The sequence below is a fragment of the Rhinatrema bivittatum genome, chromosome 1, assembly GCF_901001135.1.
Source record: "Rhinatrema bivittatum chromosome 1, aRhiBiv1.1, whole genome shotgun sequence".
NCBI classification, from domain to species: domain Eukaryota; kingdom Metazoa; phylum Chordata; class Amphibia; order Gymnophiona; family Rhinatrematidae; genus Rhinatrema; species Rhinatrema bivittatum.
Window position 1 is genome coordinate 209669524 of NC_042615.1, and position 22728 is coordinate 209692251.

Sequence of the window (22728 nt, forward strand, 5' to 3'; positions counted from 1 at the left end):
AAGGCAGGCTGAGGTCTTGAAGGCAGGCGGCAGGCAAGCAGGCAGGTCAGGAACAAGCTGAGGTCAGTACCAGTAAGACAGTCTGAGGGTACTACCTGGGTAGACAGACAGACGAACACAGGAACAAGCAGGACGCAGGAACTAGGATGCAGGAACAAGTCAAGAACAGAACTGGAACAGAAGGATCTTGGAACGAGACTAGGAACAAACACAGAGGCAATCTTAGAACAAACCGACCCGATTGCCAAGGCAAGGAAGCATAGACATATCGAGGAATCGGTCAGGGCGCGCCGTGGAGCTAAGACCCGTCCTTGGCCCTACATGAGTCCGGGCGGTCTGAGCGCGCGCACGTAGGGGCGTGACTATCATGGCAGAGGATGCTGAGCCTCGGTGTGAGGCCTGACGCACAGTGGAAGGCCCGGCGACCGCCGCTATGGGCCACCAGGGCCTGGCAGGGCTGGCAACTACCGTGAGGGAGGTCGTCCGGGACCCGCTGTGGACGGCCGCGGGCAGGGTGCATGACAATTGGGTGTTATGTGATGTGTTTGCTGTTTTGAAATATTTTATCAATGTTTAGGAAATTTTAAATTATATATTGGGGGGGGGGGGGGTTGCCAAAGAAATATCTGCCCAGGTGCCAAATACTCAAGGTATGCACGGGAAGCTGGTTTTTTATCCGTAAGAAACAACAATTTTTATGGGTTCATCATTCCAGGATTCCAATGTTATTCCGCATTCCAAAGATTCATAAATCATTATCAACACCCCCCATCTTATTGTATCAGCTTGGGACTCTTTGTTGGAGTCCTTAGCAATATTTATAGATATATTTTTACAACTAGTTGCAGACAAGATCTTACCTTCAAGATACTTCTCATATGTTAAAGTTACTTGATCAGATAAAAGAAGATTTATCCACAATATGTTTTGTTACAATTGATGTAGTCTTTTTTATATACAAACATACCACATTTAATGGCATTGGAAGTGGTTTTTGGTGCTTTATTGAGGTTGGCGCAACTCCAGTGGATCCCTAATGTGTTTATTATGGAATTAGCTAAGATGGTATTATGTAAACATTTTTTTAGTTTTCAGCAACAATTCTATCATCAGATTTTTAGAGTAGCAATGGGTTCCGCGGTTGCTCTAGATGTGGACAATTTTTATACATCCATGTTTCAAGAAAGATAGATTTATTCTTCACGATGGAGCACTCATATTTTAAGAGGAGAAGGTTCATCGATGACATCTTTCTGCTCTGGATGTCAACTGAGAAGCAGTTGCAAATGTTTTTTGGATGGTTGAAGTCTTTGGAACCTACTTTACATTTTACTATGCACTTTCATAATAAGTATATTACTTTTTTGGACATACAGATATTCAAGCATGATGTTGATATTGGTACTTAGATCTATTGGAAGCCATCTGAGCAAAATAATATGCTCAACTTTGATAGATATTATCTTTCAGCATTTAAGGCTGGGTTACCTGTGAATCAATTTTTCCATTTGTGTAGATTATGTTTGGAACTGATTTTTATAGACAAGCACATGATTTTTGGAGGTGGTTTGAGAATAGGGGTTATCCAAAGTCTATAATAAAAAAAGGCATTTTTAAGAGCATGTTATGTTGATTGACATAGCCTTTTATAATTTATAGAATTCTGCAAAATGTGAATTTTCTGGTTTGGCATGTGTAATGCCTTATATTTACAGAGCAGTGGAGATATCTAAATGAATCAAGAGTCACTGGCACGTATTATCATTACAAGAACTCTCCCTGAGCCCCCTTTTATTGCATATTCCAGAGGTAAAAATGTTAAGGATTATGTGGTACACTAGGATTTGATTCTGGATGAGGAACTGCAAGCACCATCGGGTCATTATGCTTGTGGGAAATGTGACTTCTGCAGTCTTGATCTCACTGGCAATTTATTTATTTATTTGACGTGTTTTGTATACCATCATTCGGTTTTGCCATCAGAACAGTTTACAGTGCTCATGAAATCTTGGAAACATCCTGGTTTTGATTTCAAGATCATCAGATGTCATCATACAGATTGCACTTCAGATTATGTCATCTATTTGATACAATGTTCAAGTTTTAAAATTGATGATGGTTGCACTAAGCATCTATCAGAATGAGGTTAATAGAGTTTCACAGTTGTTTGCCTACAGGAAAAATTCAAGCACCAGTCATCTCACTCTGTCTTTTCAACATGAATTTACTGATTTGAAATGCACAGTTATTGAGAAAGTATTGACATCAAGATGTGTAGGGGATTGTGAAGCTCTTCTAAATAAGAAGAAGCAGTTTGGGATTTTTACTTTAAAAGCTATTTAATGTATGGGTCTAAATGAGGACATTGAGTAGTTTAGTTTGCTCAATTGGATGATTAGTTACATCATTCTATTCCTAAATTTTGATTGGCCATTATATGATTTAATTGTTGCCATGTTCTGTGTGCAGAGTTAATCCTCATCTTGGAAAGCTTATGAAGAACTCAGTTAGAAGTTACATGGAGGTATTCAACTCTGAGTTCCCCTGAAACAAAATTGCATCTTCATAAAATGATGACCTTGTCGAGATTACAGTTTTAAGAAGATAAATGTCATAATTGCACAAACAGGTAGATTTTTAAAATGTTGCTCTTGCAAAAATGGCCCTATACACGCGTATGTGGGACCCTCACTAATTTTAAGAAATTGGAAAGTACGCACATACATACCTGTATGTGTATCAAGAACAAGGAAGTAGAAAAGGGGTGGGGAATGGGCCAAAAAATATGCACGTAATCCCCGAATGTTGCAAGGCTGACCATGGCAACACGTGTCATGTTACTTTCATAACTTTACTAAGGGTCCTGATTAGGTGCAAGTCTGGAGAGAAAAAGAGAGAGAGGGAGAGGGAGAAAGACAATCTGACACTTTATATGTCTCCCACTGTAAGAGGGGCACTTTCTACTCAGGGTGGGTTTTTGTTTGGGCGGGGGGGGGGGGGTAGTGTTACATTGGTCTGCCTAGGGCACAATGGTCTGTACACTCTTGTAACACTGTCCCCCAAAACCTACCCTGAGTTGAAAGTGCCTCTCTTACAGTGAGAGATATATACTGTCAAATTGTTTCTCCAAAATCTCTCTCTCTCTTTCTCTCTCTCTCTTATTTGTGAGTATGCATATAAAGGCTCCAACACAGACACGTGGTAGGTGTATTTTAAATGGTATGCTTATACTTGCATGCACGATATAAAATTGAGCGTATTTTTGCTTGTGTGCCCAATATGTGTGTTTATGGGCGCATGCACGCTCCTTTTAAAATTTACTTGAAAGTGCTTATGAATATTTTATTACAAAATAAAAAAAAATTTAAAAAAACTATTTTAGGGGAGAGACCTATAATTACAAGGGGGGTTGCAAGGGCCTGAATTGCATTGATTAACACTGGTCTGCATCAATTTATGATGGTTTCTCATATATATATATTTTTGATCCTGGATATTTCACTACAGAGTTGCTGTGATGTAAAACAATTTAACATGAGATGGCATCGGGGTCACATTCAGCTCAGTGTCACAGCTCAATGCAATGTGTCACTGAAACCTGCCCAATCCATATAGAATGGAAGGGTTGTCTAAGCCTTTCTTCAAGCCTACCTGTAATAAGAGACACATATGTTACGGTTTTTGTTCCATTTCAAATATCTTTTCAGTTCTACAGAGTTTATACAAAATGATTTATGATTTTGAAAGTCAGCAGTCTTTTTTATCAATTAGCTCATCTCGTTAGCCTTTTGATGTCCCCGAGCAATTGAGTTATGATAGACGCAAAGCAAATACCTTGTATCTGTTTCCTCTCTTAGGGGCCAATGTCATAAAGTGCACTAGACTGAGTGCACATTTTCACTCATGCTTGTGAGCACATTTTTGTGTGTGAAATTTTACTCATGATTTACGAAGGATTTTAGCAACAAAAAATGTGTGCACAAAAATAAGTAAAAGTATGCGTGTAAATTAACTGCCACCCCTCCATGTAAATCCCATGTTTATGAAGGCATTAGCTATTACTCTCCAGCGTAAGAAGGTGTATTAAAGCCCTAAAGGCTTAACTCATGTTTTTTAACATTGGAAATAATTAAATTTAAAATTTATTTTTTTTTATTAATTTAAGCCAGGGTGATAAAGGAACTTTTATGGTGGAAGGGTGGATTCAGGGAAGACAAGTAATTCTCTCGAGCTCACCCTGGTGCCAAATTGCTTAAAATTCAGCATCAGCAACAGACTTGTCTTTCACACTAAAACATCAAAATAATATTTGCAGTCACATCCCCTGTAAAAATAAAAAATTAAAAAATCCCTTCTAACTTGTTAACTTTAAGACCATTTTCCTGTCAGGGGACTTTCAAGCCATCAAAACACAGAACGGATGCATACGATTTTGCACACCATAAGACAGCAGAAGATGTTTCTTTGCCTACTTTACAATAATTGCTTTGCTATGAGGAACAGCAAAGGTTATCAGACACTGTATTACATTTACTTACTTGTTTAACATTGACAGGATTGTCTTTCCCACTGTCTTCTGCGCCCAATAAAGCTTTCTTATATGTTTCTTTTTCTGGTTTTCCTTCCAGTTCATTTTTTAACTTCTGGTTTTCCTCCTCAAGTTCCTCCACTTTCTCCTGGAGGTTGCTCTCAGACAGTTTGAGCTCATGGATGCAGCAACGGAGTTCTTCCAATTTCTTGTTTAAAAAGTCTTCAGTGTCTTCCGATTGCTGCAACTGATTCATTAGTTTATTTTTTTCTACACTGCTGGCTTCTTCTCTTTCAAGTAATGTCTTTAGGTCTTCCTGAAGCATTTGTATGTGGTTTTTCAGATTTTGATGTCCATTGTCAAGATAAGGATCAGCTACCCCATCATCTTCATCAAAATTTGTAGAGCTCTGAACAGCTTTGAGTGGTTTTTTCAGTCTTGGGCTCTGATGTTTCCTAGATCCTTGTTTTTGGGCCTGTTCTAGCTCAAGCATCAGAAGAGATTTGGCTACACTAAGATCTAGCACATCTTTCTCAAAATTAAATACTTGATTTTGAAGGTAATGTTCATGTTCTCGTAAGGCTGTCATTTGCTGTCTTCGCTTTTCTTTATAGTGCTCAAAGTATTCAGATTGGCTCTTTAAATCTCCCTCTTTCATTTTCAAATGGTCCTGTAGTCTCCGTAACTTTTCTTTGTGTCCCCTTTCTGATTTTTCTTTTTCATGATTCTGTAAACAAATAGGGAATCAGTTGGGTATAGTTAATCTTATGTTCTCCATTTGAGCTTATACTTGTGTCACCAATGTAACTGTTTGCATATAAAGCATTTAGAAATAAGGCAATATAGGGGCGGATTTTAAGAGCCCTGCTCGCTTAAATCCGCCCGGATTTACGCGAGCAGGGCCCTGCGCGCCGGTAAGCCTATTTTACATAGGCCTACCGGCGCGCGCAGACCCCGGGACTCGCGTACGTCCCAGGGTTTTCAGAGGGGGGCGTGTCAGGGGCGGGCCCAGTCGTCGCGGCGTTTCGGGGGCGTGTCGGGAGCGTTTTGGGGGCGGGTACGGAGGCGTGGCTACGGCCCGGGGCGGTCCGGGGGCGTGGCCGCGCCCTTCGTACCCGCCCCCAGGTCGCGGCCCGGCGCGCAGGAGGCCCGCTGGCGCGCGGGGATTTACGTCTCCCTCCGGGAGGCGTAAATCCCCCGACAAAGGTAAGGGGGGGGTTTAGACAGGGCCAGGCGGGTGGGTTAGGTAGGGGAAGGGAGGGGAAGGTGAGGGGAGGGCAAAGGAAAGTTCCCTCCGAGGCCGCTCCGATTTCGGAGCGGCCTTGGAGGGAACGGGTTAGGCAGCGCGGCTCGGCGCGCGCCGGCTATACAAAATCAATAGCCTTGCGCGCGCCGATCCAGGGATTTTAGTGGATACGCGCGGCTCCGCGCGTATCTACTAAAATCCAGCGTACTTTTGCTTGAGTCTGATGCGCAAGCAAAAGTAGGCTGATCGCGCTTCTTTTAAAATCTACCCCAATATACTGTATATCTTACCATTCATTATTCCTTGGGGAATTATTAGGTAGGATATTATAAACTAAGTAGCTCAAACCACCCAAGAGCTCTATGTAATAACCAAGTGAATAATGTTCAGCATTTCTTAAAGCTTAATTAATATGCCTAGAAAAAAATATGTGAAAAAGGTAACCTAAAATACTCAGGCGTTCTGATGGAAATTAATGGTGATAATTCATTATCAGTCATCAACTAATCAAACATGAAGAGCTAAATTTGTGAATAATTGTTTATTATTATTATTATTATTATTATTATGTTTATTATTATTATTATTATTAACTCTGGCACTCACTGGTTAAAGGATCTTATGCTCTAACCCAAATTACTTTTTGTATTATGCATCTTTTAATTACCTTCTGCCTTTTCTTCTCTTCCAGCTTTTAAGCTTCCCAAGTTTTTACTCCATGTTAAATGTAACTTTACCTTATGCACTTCTCTTGTTAATTACTTTTATTTATTGCTTCAGTTATACCCTTGTTTTATGTAAACCGATCCGATATGGTTAATACTATGAAGGTCGGTATAAAAAAGTGTTAAATAAATAAATAAATAAATAAATAAATAATTGTTCAAGACACAGGAACATAACTTTTAAACTTAGGAGACTATTAAACAGTGATAAATGATAACATTGATAACAATAACTTCATTTTTTGTCATTTGGATTTAATTGCTATCTTTGCATTTACAATTCAGAGGAATTCCCAATTCCTTGTGAGTGAGAAAATCATTTTTACTTGCATAAAAAAAACTTTCAAAAATATTTGCTTTGACCTTTTTGGATAAGACACTTCATAAATGACCTATGATTATATATAAGGCGGAGCTGCAAAGTGGCTGTCACTACCGATGATGCCTAGTATGATGGTCATTTACAACAACTTCAGTGTCTTTAATCATTATTTATTTATTTATTTATTTATTTATTTAAAAGTGTTTGTATACCGTCTTTACAAACAGTGTTTAATCAAAACGGTTTACATAACTAAATAAAAAACAAATGTAAATAAAGATTTAAATTTAAAAGAACATAAAGATTATCAAATTATAAAAGCTCAAAATTACAAAAATATATAGTTAGTAATAAAGATGAGGTTAGATGGTCTTTAGTCAGTGTGTACCCAAGCTATATAGCAGGGGTAACCATCTCTGGTCCTCAAGAGCAACAAACAGGTCTGGTTTTGAGAATATCCATAATGAATATGCATGATATATATATACATACTGTTACGACTGGGCTCCGGTCAGGAGTCGTGAACACCACCCAGAAGGGTGGCTCCAGGTTGAGAGAGACAAGAATGGCTAAAACAGGGTCTGGGTCCAGGCTGGGTCAGGGCAGGCGGCAGAAAGCAGTGTCTAGGTTCAGGCTGGGTCAGGGCAGGCAGCAGATAGCAGTGTCTAGGTTCAGGCTGGGTCAGGGCAGGCGGCAGATAGCAGTGTCTAGGTTCAGGCTGGGTCAGGGCAGGCGGCAGAAAGCAGTGTCTAGGTTCAGGCTGGGTCAGGGCAGGCGGCAGAAAGCAGTGTCTAGGTTCAGGCTGGGTCAGGGCACAGTAAGCAGGGCAAGGCAGGTCAGAAGGCCCGTAGGCCACACACACACACAGAAGGCCCATAGGCCACACACACACACAGAAGGCCCGTAGGCCACACACCGTAAGCGGGGCAAGGCAGGTCAGAAGGCCCGTAGGCCACACACACACACAGAAGGCCCGTAGGCCACACACCGTAAGCAGAGCAAGGCAGGTCAGAAGGCCCGTAGGCCACACATACACAGAAGGCCCGTAGGCCACACACCGTAAGCAGAGCAAGGCAGGTCAGAAGGCCCGTAGGCCACACATACACAGAAGGCCCGTAGGCCACACACTGTAAGCAGAGCAAGGCAGGTCAGAAGGCCCGTAGGCCACGCAAGGCAAGGAAAGGAAAGGAAAGGAAAGGAAAGGCAAGGAAAGGAAAGGAAAGGAAAGGAAAGGAAAGGAAAGGCCCGAAGGCCGCGCAAGGCTAGAGCAGGGAGCCCAGGAGAGCTTGATGCCGAAGCACCGAGGCAACTGTCAGGCAGGGTTATAAGGGCACACCCAGAGCATAGAGTGGACAGAGGAGATGGACTGGGCCTGTCAGGAAAGCCAGCACTAGAGGGACCCCTGGTGGTGAGGCGGTTGCACTGCAGCCAAAACTGTAACAGTACCCCCTCCTCAAGGCCTCCCCCTCCTCCTGGGTCCCATCTTAGCAGGGGGTACTCAAAAATGAAATCAGACCCCTCTGAGGGCAGCAACAGCTGGAGCAATTCAACAGGCTCAGATGGCTGAGTCAGAAAGTCTTTTAATGGTACCGGTTTGAGCCCCTCCGGGGGGTGGCAGCAGGACCGGTTTAAGCCCTTCCGGGGGCGGCAGCAGGACCAGTTTAGCAGGCTCTTCTCGGGGTAGTGCAGCAGGCTCGGGCCCCTCTCGGGGTGAAACAGTAGGCTGGAACACCTCTCCGGGCGTTGTAGTAGGCTTGGACCCTTCTCGGGGCGTTGTAGCAGGTTTGGACCCCTCTCGGGGCGATGAAGCAGGCTCGAACCCCTCTCGGGGCGATGAAGCAGGCTCGGACACCTCTCCGGGCATTGTAGCAGGTTCGGACCCCTCTCGGGGCGATGAAGCAGGCTCAGACCCCTCTCGGGGCGACGAAGCAGGCTCGGACCCCTCTCGGGGCGACGAAGCAGGCTCGGACCCTTCTCGGGGCGACGAAGCAGGCTCGGACCCCTTTCGGGGCGATGAAGCAGGCTCGGACCCCTCTCGGGGCGATGAAGCAGGTTCAGACCCCTCTCGGGGCGATGAAGCAGGTTCAGACCCCTCTCCGGGCGTTGTAGCAGGCTCGGACCCCTTTCAGGGCGATGAAGCAGGCTCGAACACCTCTCTGGGTGTTGTAGCAGGCTCGGACCCCTCTCGGGGCGTTGTAGCAGGTTCGGACCCCTCTCGGGGCGATGAAGCAGGCTCGGACCCGAAGCAGGCTCGGACCCCTCTCGGGGCGATGAAGCAGGCTCGGACCCCTTTCGGGGCGATGAAGCAGGCTCGAACACCTCTCCGGGCGTTGTAGCAGGCTCGGACCCCTCTCGGGGCGATGAAGCAGGCTCGGACCCCTCTCCGGGCGTTGTAGCAGGCTTGGACCCCTCTCGGGGCGTTGTAGCAGGTTCGGACCCCTCTCGGGGCGATGAAGCAGGCTCGGACCCCTCTCAGGGCGATGAAGCAGGCTCAGACCCCTCTCCGGGCGTTGTAGCAGGCTCGGACCCCTTTCGGGGCGATGAAGCAGGTTCGGACCCCTCTCGGGGCGATGAAGCAGGCTCGGACCCCATTCGGGGCGATGAAGCAGGCTCGGACCCCCCTCCGGGTGTTGTAGCAGGCTCGGACCCCTCTTGGGGCGATGAAGCAAACTCAGATGGCAGAGCAGCAAGGTTAGAAGTAGTGTATATGGAAGACATAGATTGTACTGCCAAGGGCTTGATACCTCGAGCCAAAGTCTGAAGCTCCTGATTTTGTTTCTGGAGGAGCAGGTTAGAGAAGGCACAGGCCGTTCTAGTACGTCTAGGGAAGGAGCTCGTTACAGGCTGTTCAGCAGCTGTGGGAAGCAGAGCCCTGCTCGGGTTAATGAGTTCCATCTGTTTTTGTGCTTGATCTCCTAGAACGGAAGTCCTAGAAGTTCTCTTGGCCAGGTAAGTTTTTGGTTTTCCTGAAGTATAAGCTGCTTTTTGGTAAAAAGTTTTGTGACAAGTTATGCTACAATCTTCTGTTAGTAAACTGTCCAGGGTGAAAACATTCCTAGCTGAGCCAGAAGCAGGGAAGAGTGTGATAGCTCTGGCTGAATCTTTATGAGGAGACGGTGGCCCGTTAGCTGTGCAGCGGGGGCAGGGTTTGCCTGGAGGGAAAAGACAAGGAAGACAGAGACACTTCCACCAGCCTGGTTTGGGAGAATTGCAATTAAGGCATTCTTGGTATACAGACACATTTCTTCTGTGACAGTTGCTGCACATCCAGTGCTCCAGGTCCGAGAGCTGACAAGCTAAACAGTTCAGGTACGTAGGATAATTCAGAGTTTGACAAATGGTACAGATAATAAACCGTGAGGACTCACCGTCTGAATACTGAGTCCTTTCTGTCTCTCCCAATGTGAATGGCTTCGGCATACTGTTATGACTGGGCTCCGGTCAGGAGTCGTGAACACCACCCAGAAGGGTGGCTCCAGGTTGAGAGAGACAAGAATGGCTAAAACAGGGTCTGGGTCCAGGCTTGGTCAGGGCAGGCGGCAGAAAGTGTCTAGGTTCAGGCTGGGTCAGGGCAGGCGGCAGATAGCAGTGTCTAGGTTCAGGCTGGGTCAGGGCAGGCGGCAGAAAGCAGTGTCTAGGTTCAGGCTGGGTCAGGGCAGGCGGCAGAAAGCAGTGTCTAGGTTCAGGCTGGGTCAGGGCACAGTAAGCAGGGCAAGGCAGGTCAGAAGGCCCGTAGGCCACACACACACACAGAAGGCCTGTAGGCCACACACCGTAAGCGGGGCAAGGCAGGTCAGAAGGCCCGTAGGCCACACACCGTAAGCAGGGCAAGGCAGGTCAGAAGGCCCGTAGGCCACACACACACAGAAGGCCCGTAGGCCACACACCGTAAGCGGGGCGAGGCAGGTCAGAAGGCCCGTAGGCCACACACACACAGAAGGCCCGTAGGCCACACACCATAAGCAGAGCAAGGCAGGTCAGAAGGCCCATAGGCCACGCAAGGCAAGGCAAGGAAAGGAAAGGCCCGAAGGCCGTGCAAGGCTAGAGCAGGGAGCCCAGGAGAGCTCGATGCCGAAGCCCCGAGGCAACTGTCAGGCAGGGTTATAAGGGCACACCCAGAGCATAGAGTGGACAGAGGAGATGGACTGGGCCTGTCAGGAAAGCCAGCACTAGATGGACCCCTGGTGGTGAGGCGGTTGCACTGCAGCCAAAACTGTAACACATACATACATACATACAGTGGAGGCAGTTCATACAAATCTATCTCATGCATATTCATTGTAGATATCCTGAAAACCAGGCCTGTTTGTGGCTCTTAACTGGAGCTGACCACCTCTTCTTTCCCCAACTACTGACTACCTGCCTTAGGCAGTCTAGACTCACTCTCTGCCATGCCAGCTATGCTATTAACTAGGCTGGCTCACCCCATATCTCCAAGCCAGGATGCCCTGTACCAGCAAGACTGAACCCCTTGCACAGCTCCCATGCTCCTGCTGGGTCCCAAGCTGGGATTTCCTTCAGTGCTTGTGGCTTCACCAAGCTCACATACCTCAAGTAGTTGTTGCTGCTCCTGGCTCATGCTCATTGGACTCCTTCTGAGGCTTGAAGCAAGGATACCCTCTGTCATGAGCCTCAGGGACATCCTGGGCCCCTAAACTATGCTACAAAACTGCTCCTCTGCAATTGCCATAGCATCATCTTCTATTACCTTTCTGAGAGATTGTACCTGATCCCTCCTATTGGGATAGGGATCACATTATATTTATGTCCCACCCCCCCAGTGTGGCTCAGGAACTGCTCCTTCCCCAGTTGTGACAAATATAATGTGATTGATGCAAAGCAAATAGAACAAAATTCAGTGTATAAGAGTCATAACTAAAACAGAATTAAACCATATACACAAACTTCATGGTGTAGAATAATCATAATAATCACATATGCCATATGGAAAAGATGATTGAGTGGGTTGGGGTTTCTCATGGCAGGAAGGGCAGCTACACTGACCATCTCTGTCTTGCCTTTCTTAATTCAAGCACCATTTTTAAAATGATTTGCAGTGGGCAGAAGCAAGTGGACACCACTCCTGCCCTTTCTTCAGCATCAACCCCCATGGAAGGAGTAAATGGAAGCCATGTAGATCCTTGACCCTGGCAAATTTTGTGGAGGGATGGGAGGGAGGGCTGGAGGGGTCTAGGAAGGAGATAAATATGCCAGAGGACAGTAGGCAAAATCCAAAGCCCAACAATTAATTTTATTGTATGTACAAAATTTATAAATATATAACATGCAGGCTTATGTGAAACATTTATGCATTTAATACAAATCCTAAAATATAATCAATTGACATGATTGGTCACACATTCACACTTCATACATTCCATTCATTCCTAAAACCATAATACTTATACATTATAAATAATATGATACATTCACAAAAAATCCTTTAACGTATATCCAAAAATTCCCCCGTTTAACATCTGTCTAAATGCTCCATATTTCCCGCTTAACATATATTTAAATACTCCACTCCGACGAGATTTCTCGTTTCGCCTGTGAAAACAGGCTTCTTCAGGGAACTTTTAAGTGTTACAAATCGGGGTTAATTAAATGTAATTTATGTGATTGTATTCAGATTATAAACCATTCTTCTGCTGGTGATATTTCACAATATATTCTCTGATTTCAACTCTTCTCCCAACCATCCGCTCAACACGATGTTTTATAATTCTCACTCCGTGCATAAGTTTCTCACTCAGCCATCAACCGTTTTTATGTACTAGTATCTCCCAGGTGTGTACACCTTGAATAAACCACCGGTAACAATTTGACCATAATCAAACAAATCTCCACGGTATGCGGTGAAACTTCATAGTCACACTATTGTTCTCTTTGAAAAACTCTCTTTCCGAGTACGAACAGTGCCCAAGACACCAATTCACATCTTTATTTAACGTTGACCTTAACACTGTAATATAACCGACTTTCTTATTCCAAAAAGTTACCGTGGTGTGATCCTCTACTCCACTACTCACATCTTTGCAAAACGCCGCTCTAGGAAGGAGCCAGCTATCCTTGGCGTAACACATTCATCTAGCTATGTTCACCACCTATAGATGAGACTTCAGAAAACAATGGGGGATTTCCAAAACTTCTTTCAAATGTGAAGGAGAAAAACTGAATACATTGTCCCAACAGGCGATAGTGGAAAGCTTACAGACTTCAGTGTGAACTAGCATAACAGAATAAGTAATGTCTTGTAATATTCATAAAAAAACAAAACAAAAAATAAGAGACCTGTATTAATTTAAATCCAACAAACATATTAAAAAGAAAAAAAGGAATCAGAAACAGGAGCATGCTATCAGATTAATCTCCTGTCTCCTGCCCACAATGGACTTCAAACAGGATTCAGACAAAAGCACTGGCAGTAAATTCATGCTAATTCATTTATTTTTAAACTCATTCTGTAACTTGTTGTTACCACTTTTAAACAATAAATGGTGTAACCTATGCCACAAGTGTGAACACTGACAGCAAAATACATATCTCATTTAAAAAACAACAACCTGTTGTTCAACTCTTAATGAAATAACCAGTAATCCTATTGCCCAAAATGGCCAATGTTTCGGTGGTTACCCTGCCTTCTTCAGTGCTCCAGATACACAATTTCTACAACAATAATGTCAACTTCATAAAATACGGTCATTTCAAAATACTCCATACCACACAGGTCTCTGATCTTATTTACTACTCAATTTCCAGGTTCAATAGAAACAGCAACGCACTTAGGGGCAGATTTTCAAAGGGTTACGCATGTAAAATATGCACGTAACCCCCTGCCTGCCCCTGCGCACGCCGAGCCTATCTTGCATAGGCTCGGCGGCGCGCATAAGCCCCGGGACGCACGTATGTCCCAGGGCCTCGAAAAAGGGGCGGGTCTGGGGGCGTGGCGGCAGTCCAGGGGCAGGTCTGGGGGAGGTCAGGGGGCAGTCTGGGGGTGAGGCGGAGGTTCGGGGGCGGTCCTGAGTCCTCCGGCGCAGCAGCCTCGGGCAGGCGTAACTTCGGAAATAAAAGGTAGGTGGGAATTTAATTAGGGCTGGGGGTTGGGCTAGATAGGGGAAGGGAGGGGAAGGTGGGGGGGATCGCAAAAAAAGTTCCCTCCAAGGTCGCTCCGATTTCGGAGCGGCCTTGGAGGGAACGGGGAAAGCCATTGGGGCTCCCCTTGGGCTTGGCGCGTGCAAGCTGTACAAGTGTGCTCCCCCTTGCATGCACCGACCCTGGATTTTATAACATACGTGCGACTGTGCGCACATGTTATAAAATCGGGCGTAGATTTGTTCGCACCGGGTTGCGTGAACAAATCCATGCCCGCGCATAAGTTTAAAAATCTGGCCCTTAGCATTGGAAATGGAAGCTCTAGCCAGATTTTAAAGCCTAGTAGACCAAACACAAACAACATAAATGCACCAATGAAGTGCAGCAATTACAGTCCTTCTTGCACTGTTGTCAAAAACACGATTGAAAACACGTTTAAAACAATGCAAAGCACTCAATTTCCTTGTTTAATCTACCAGTTGTGCAGTCTGAAGTTTATAAATCCATTTTTGTTCAAGCCACAGTAACAAGGCATCAGAATCACTTCCCCATTGACCCTTATGCAGGTGTTAAATGGTAGAAAAGTGTAAATGAGAAAAGTTGTGTCCAACATAGCAAAATATTCAAAAAGAGAGGCTTCTAAAATGCCTCGAGACATGGTACTGTGATATTCTATCATCCATGTTTTAAGCATGCGTTCATTTTCCCCACATATATCAAATCACATGGGTACCATATCATGTATAGCACTCCAACAGAACAACAAGAAGAACACAATTGATAACTGAACTGTCAAAAACTTTCAAGGGACAAATTAGATCATGAAAAGGATTGGGAGATTACTGAACAATTCCTGCAGGAAAAGTGATCGCATTGCAGCTCTTCAATTTTATCAGTTATAATGCTGAAATTTGAATGTATAACACTATCTTTGATATTATGTCCCCAGCTCAGCATGAAAAGAGGCAGTTCATCAAAAGTAGTATGGAGTTGCAAAACAAACTGATCTTTAGGAATCAATCCCTGAACATGATAAATCAAAGGGGAATATGTAAAGACGTATACCGGACAAGTACAGACTGGCTTTCGTATGGATTGCAGAAGCAAATCTTGATTTGCCCACCGGGCGTCTTTATACTCTCAACGGATGACAAATTTGGGATACCCTCTCTGTTGGAAATGACTATATATCTCTCTGGCTCTATACTTATACTCTTGTACTTTGGAGCATAAGAACCTTAATTGCAAAAATACCAAATACCATCTTTGAAGCCCAGTACAGATGTATTCCAAGCATTAAAAAAAAATGGGAAAGAAGTTCAAACACCTGCCAGTATTGTTAAAATATAAGGAGAAAGAGGCTATTTTAGCCAAAAGAACTTCTTCAAAGATTAGAAAAATGATCTGTCTTTAGAAAATTGGAAAACGTAAATGCATTCACATGTTAGTTGTAAAACATTGATAAGTGGGTTAAAAGAGAATTTGAAAAGAAGCTGGCTATAGAGACAAAAACTCATAATAAAATTTTTTTAAAATATATCCGAAGCAGGAAGCCTTGTGAGGGAGTCGGCTGGACTATCAGATGATTGAGGAGTTAAGCAGGCACTTAGGGAAAATAAAGCCATCAGTGCAAGAATGAATTAATTCTTTGCTTCAGTGTTTACTGAAGAGGATGTTGGGGAAATACCTGAACCAGAAACTGTAATCAGTGTTGATGATTCAGAACAACTGAAACAAATCACAGTGAAGCTGAAAGATAGGGATGTGAATCGTTTTTTGACGATTTAAAATATCGTCCGATATATTTTAAATCGTCAAAAATCGTTAGAGCTGCGATACAATAACAATTCCCCCGATTTATCGTCAAAAAATCATAAATCAGGGGAAGGGGGACGGGAAGGGGGAGGGCGGGAAAACCGGCACACTAAAACAACCCTAAAACCCACCCCGACCCTTTAAAATAAATCCCCCACCATCTCGAACCCCCCCCCCCCCAAAATGCCTTAAATTACCTGGGGTCCAGAGGAAGGGTCCCGGTGTGATCTTTTACTCTCGGACCTCCTGTGCGTTGTAGAAATGGCGCCGGTGCTACGTTTGACCCGTCATATGTCATATGTCATATGACAAGAGCGTATGGCCGGCGCCATTTTCCGTACGGAAAAACGATTCGCGTGCAGGAAGTCGTTCCCGGACCCCTGCTGGACTTTTGGCAAGTCTTGTGGGGGTCAGGAGGCCCCCCCAAGCTGGCCAAAAGTCCCTGGGGGTCCAGCGGGGGTCCGGGAGCGATCTGCTATGCTCCTGCCGTCGGGGAACAAAAAACAAAATGGCGCCGGTGCTACCTTTGCCCTGTCATATGACAGGTCAAACGTAGCGCCGGCGCCATTTCTACAACACACAGGAGGTCCGAAAGTAAAAGATCACACCGGGACCCTTCCTCTGGACCCCAGGTAATTTAAGGCATTTTGGGGGGGTTCGGGAGGGTGGGGGATTTATTTTAAAGGGTTGGTTGGGTTTTAGGGTTGTTTTAGTGTGCCAGTTTTCCCGCTCTCCCCCTTCCCCTCCCCCCCACTGGACCCCAGGTAATTTAAGGCATTTTGGGGGGGTTCGGGAGGGTGGGGGATTTATTTTAAAGGGTCGGTTGGGTTTTAGGGTTGTTTTAGTGTGCCAGTTTTCCCGCCCTCCCCCTTCCCCTCCCCCCCACTGGACCCCAGGTAATTTAAGGCATTTTGGGGGGGTTCGGGAGGGTGGGGGATTTATTTTAAAGGGTCGGGGTGGGTTTTAGGGATGTTTTAGTGTGCCGGTTTTCGATTTACATGATTTACACAATATTTTAAAAACCCAAACTGCGACGATCCAATTCCCTCCCCCTCCCAACCGAAATTGATCGTTAAGATGATTGATCACACGATTCACATCTCTACTGAAAGATGTAATCAGGCAGATTGACAAACTAAAGAGTAGAAAATCACCCAGACCAGATGGTATACACCCCAAAGATCTGAAATAACTAAAAAATGAAATTGCATATCTGTTTAATAGTAATTTGTAGCCATTGTTAAAATCAACCTTTATTCCACAGTGTGGCCAATGTAACCCCGATCTTTAAAAAGCATTTCAGGTGTCTTCCAAGAAATTATAGACAAGTAAGTCTGACTTCAGTGCCAGGAAAAATCATGAGAACTATTCTAAAGAACAAAATCATAGAACATATAGAAAGATATGTTTAATGTGACACAGCCAGCATGGATTTATATGAGGGGGAACCTGCCTCACCAATGTGCTACATTTTTTTGAAGGGATTAATAAACATGTGGATAATGGTGAGCTAGTGGAGGTAGTATATTTGGATTTTCAGAAGATATTTGACATAATGTTCCATGAGAGACTCCTGAGAAAATTAAAAAGTCATGGGATAGGAGGCAATGTCCTATTGTAGTTTGCAAATTGGTTAAAAGATAGGAAACTGAGAGTAGGAATAAATGGTCAGTTTTCTCAGTGGGAAAGCGTAAACAGTCGAGTGCGTCAGGGATGTATAATGGGATGAGTGCTTTTTAATATATTTATAAATGATCTGGAAAGGAGAATAACGAGTGAAGTGATCAGATTTGTAGACAACACAAAATTATTCTGGATTGTTAAATCACAAGTGGATAGTGAAAAATTGCAAGACTGGAACTTGCAAGACTGGAAGGCTGGTGTTGTAGCAGCCAGCTGTGGCCATCCGTGGCTGGCCCCTCCTACCTCTCTTCACAGCAGCGGAGCCGCTGGCGACGCCACAGCAGAGGCAGGGAAGCACTCTCGTGCCAGGCTCCTGTTCTCCTCTCTCGGCCCCACTCTCTGGGCTGAGTCCCTACGGGATCTTCCGGCAGGGGGGTGCCCTCCGGCCTCCCTCTCATGGCATCGGGCCACACTGGCACACTTCCAGGATTGGTCTTGGCCTGCCCTGCTCTTAGGCGCGAGGCCGCGCCTCCTGAAGACATTTAAAGGGACTTCGCTAAAGTGGTTTCAGCTGCTCCAGTAGGGTCAGGCTCAGCGAAGTATTTAAGGAGACTTCCTCCTTCCATTCATTGACTTGGCAATGAGTCTGCTCACTCCCATGAGTCTTCTGGTGCCTCTGGTATCAGTACCTCTGTCTCTGATCCTGGACGAGTCTTGAGTGTTTGACTTTGGACTGGCAAGTGGTGATTCTCTGGTATTTGACTTTGGACTGGCAAACGTTGATTCTCTGTCATTGGACCTCGGACTGGAGTTTGACGAGTCTTCCCTCTTCAAGGGTCCCCTAAGTCCCAGCAGTCCGGGTCCCTACGGGCTCCACCTGGGGGGACCACGGGCTTCCAGGGGTGAAGATCTACTGGTTTCCACTTTGCCTCAGCCTCGCCATTCGATGGGGGAGCCCAGGGAGTCGTTTCCTCGGGTAGTACCAACTCCTCCTCGGACTAGGGTTCACATCTTCTCAACTTTCATACAACTGGGTATTCAAATGGCAGATTACATTTTATATGGACAAGAGCAAAGTGATGCACATGGGGAGAAGTAACCCACACTGTAGTTACACAATATTAGGTTTCATATTAGGAGTTACCACCCAGGAAAAGGATCTCATATGTCATTATGGACAATACTTTGAAATCCTCAACTCAGTGTGCGGTAGCATTCAAAAAAGCAAACAGAATGTTAGCAATTATTAGAAAAGGAATGGTGAATAAAATGGAGAATGGTGAATAAAATGGAGAATGTCATAATGCCTCTGAATCTCTCCATGATGAGGCCACACGTAGAGTACTGTGTGCAGTTCTGGTCACCACATCTCAAAAAAGATAATGCTGCACTGGGGTGATCAAAATGAATAAGGGGATGGAATGATTCCTCTATGAGGAAAGGCTAAAGAGATTAGAGTTGTTCAGCCTGGAGAAAAGATAGCTGAGCAAGAGCTGAGCAACAAACAAGAGTGAGAGCTTTTTCTTATGTGGTCCCCAGTGATTTGGAATGTACTACCCTTGCAATTGCGCAAAGAAGTAGATGTTAAGGTGTTCAGAAAAGGACTGAAGACATTGCTTTTCCAGGAGGCATTTGGAGAAGATATATGAAATTTATGCATAGTATTGTTTTATGACTTTTTACTAGTTATTGTTATAATAGGTATTTATGTTTATTTTATATATGTTTTATGTAAACCACTCTGAACACAAAGCTATATGGAAGTTTGTGGTATACAAGTTTTTAAATAAATAAAAAAAAAAGATGGGGTCTATAAATTAATGAGTGGAATAGAACAGGTAAATATAAATTGGTTATTTACTCTTTCAAAAAATACAAAGACGGGGACACTCCATGAAGTTAGTAAGTAGCACATTCAAAACAAATCAGATAAAGTTCTTTTTCTCTCAATGCACGATTAAGCTGTGTAATTTATTAGCAGAGAATGTAGTTATGTCAGTTATGGTAGCTGGGCTTAAAAAGCGTTTGGACAAGTTCCTGGAGAAGTCCATAAACTGTTATTAACCAAGTAGATTATGGAATAGTCATTTATCACTGCACAATAGTAACATGGGATCTGTTTACTATTTGGGATCTTGCCAAGTACTTGTGACTTACAGGGTCATTTTTCAAGTCGCATTAGGTCCATATTGAGCACGATAAGCCCCTAACACACGCGATAAATATTGCAAATCAAATGTGTATGCAAATTCTACATTGAATATGCTAGTGGGAGGGGAGTGGGAGGAGTTAATGCAAAGTAGGGTCTCCTACCACCAAATTCATTATATTAATGCACAATAATGCAAGATTTAACACCAGAAATAGTTACACCTATTTTTTTTTTGGCAGTATGGGCAAACAACGTTTTTATTGCAAGTGCATGGTCATTAGGATGGTTTGCGACTATTATCATATGTGATAAAATGAGGCCTAACAGCAAAAACACTGACTACTCCCTGCTCGGCCATTAAAAACACCAGTTTATACCTGGCCTGCCTTCCTAGACCCAATATGTTTGTGGCAAGTAAGTTTCTATTAAACTAATGAGCCATGTTGGCTCGTGTTGTTCTTGTCCACTTCCTGTCCTATGAATATGTTAAAACTGAAGAGAGGAACACTTGGGCACCTGGAAATTTGGGGATATCTTGGAGTCTCAAAGGATCTTAAGTCTAAAATAAACCAGATGTACAGAGAGGAGAAATGGGAGTTTGTAATTTGTGTTTCACTGCAGTTACCTTAAGTTTGCTAAAATTGGGTTTCTGGTTGGGAAAAGAGAAAAGACTTCCTGATTTGGAAAACCACTTCTGAGCTGCCGCTTGGGAAGAGTCAGCAAGAGTTTGTCTCCGGAGCTCCCCACCCCTTTCCATGTGCTGTGTGGTATCTGCTGTGGCTCTGTTAAGCCCTCCAGGAACTAAACAGGGGGTAGACAATGATTTTTTTCCAGCACACATAAAAGTTTGGACTGTTGCTTGGTGGGAACAATTTTGTATATTGCAATGTGTGAGAATTTTTAACCAATCCTCAAAGCAAATAACACAGCCCTGCAAGGATTCCCATCCAATCAGGACTTACTTTCAATTGAGGAGGATGTCTGTGTTCAAGCCAGAGGCAGGGGACAGAGAGAGCCATTAAGAGGGCTACGGAGAGGATGAATGTGTTGTTGTAGCTGCCGCCCAAGTATTTGGGAGAGAGAGAAAGCTCAAGAGGTTGAATCATAAGACTGCAGCAAATTTACTGAAATCCCATCATCTCTGGATTTCCAGTGTCCAAGAGTCAGTAACCAGTGTGAAGCACAGAGAGTGCAACAGTGAAGTGGGAGGAAAAATATGGTTGAGCAAGTCAAGATCAGAACCAAAAGCTGGAACCAAGTTTCCAGAGCTCATCCTACCCAATTCGAGAACCATGAGTTGTGGATTTCCACAGAGAACTAAGCTGATAGTGTATTAAGGAGTAAAGATATCAACATAAACTTCAGGATAAACAAACTATCTAAAAGAAGGAAAAAAAAAACAAAACTAAAGTGCACCAGCTAGAGACCTCTTCCTCTGTTTTTGTGTTTTCTTTTCTCTAATCTACATGTATTCCATTTTTTTCTTGGGAAGAAGAAACCCTGAATCAAGAATTCTTACATCTATATCTGTTCAGGAGGATTTGTTCAGTTCAGCTACTGGCCTACGGATATCTGCACATCATAACATAAAGTAGGTACTAACACAGGGAACATCCTAGTGGAGAGGTATCGCTTCCCTGTGAGGGAGCTGAGATGAGGAGCCCCTAGTGCACAGGTTTTCTGGTTACTGTGTATCTATTGACCATGAACTGTGTCTGGATTTTTTTTATTTCTCTGTGAATTGCACCTGAGGCAGGCACAATTTACCAAATTGTTCATCTGTATCAAACCCAGGTAAAAGGGTTTGTTTTTTGGACAACACTGGCTTGTGTGGAAGTGTATTTACTCTCACTGAGAAGTGCTAGAGGATATTCTACGCATGTAAAGGCCCTGAAAGATGTTTCCATTCCCTCTGTCAGGAAGGAATCCTGGGAGCAAGATCACAACCTGGTCCCTGAACTCCCCAAAGAGCCCCTGTATCCAAATAGAGGGTGAAGAAGCCCTATTATGAAGGATCTGAGAAGTATGGAAGAATTCTGGGCCGCAATAAAAGAGAGCATAAAGACGGCATCAGATTTCAGTGTAAGGCAGGCTAGCAAAGAAAACAGGAAAAGGAAATCAATATGGTTCTCCAAGGAGTTAGCAGAAATGGTAAACGCAAAGAGACTAGCATTCAAACGTCTTGAAAGCTCATGTACAACCAAGACGACCTTAAGGACAGTGCGATAGGATGTAGAACATTTCTAACATTCCAAGAGAAATGTAACATTGAAACATAGACACACTGTTTCTATAAAGTGGCTTTGGTTATGGGAAAGTGTACTCGGTGTTTTGTTTTTTTAATAGCTGAAGGTTTTGTCACCTCTCCCTCTCATGGCATGTGAAAGAGTATAATTTGTTTAAACTAGATTTTTTTATTTTGTTTTGTGCTTTTTTTTTTTTTGCCACCAGAGGAAATGCTTCCCTAGACTACAGTGATTGCGGCAAGGGACCTTTTGATATATTTTAGCCCTAGGCAGAAGAAACTATAGTTAACATTTTGGGTTCAGGGCAGGCATTAATAACCATGCAAGAATGGGAATGAATAAACCTTCCTGGGTCAGTTTGTGGGCAGAACTGAGGGTATTAATAGAGTACCTATTGTGACTCCTCCTCCCATGTGCTCCCAATATTGTTTTTATGAGCAGCGCTGAATATCAATTTGACTAATTGCCTCACTGATTCTATATATACAGAGGAAACAAGCACTAAATTTATTTATTTATACATTTTATACACCGTCGTTCCATGTAAAAGATCACGACAGTTTACAAAAGTAACATTCATAGTTATACATCAACAAGTACTAACGGGTAGCAGAGGTAGTTTTCATACATAGGCATTGACATCTATCAATCACATTAATATTTAATTCTTTCACTATGCAGTGTGTCAAGTATTTTTTAATAAACCAAATTCATGTAACTCACTTTTATAAAATAAAATAATCTTTGGAATTTTTATTTATACAGGTTGACTTCACACTTCTCATTATAACTACTCTTTCTGGAAATTAGGAAGTGAATATTCAAAGCCATTCAGATGGACAACTCACAAGTTATCCATCTAAATGGCAAGTTATCCATCTAACTCTAGATGATCCATCTAACTCCAAGTTATCCATTTAAATATTTAGTTGTAAATATTGACCTCCTATAGATTAGTAAACAATGAGAATGGTCC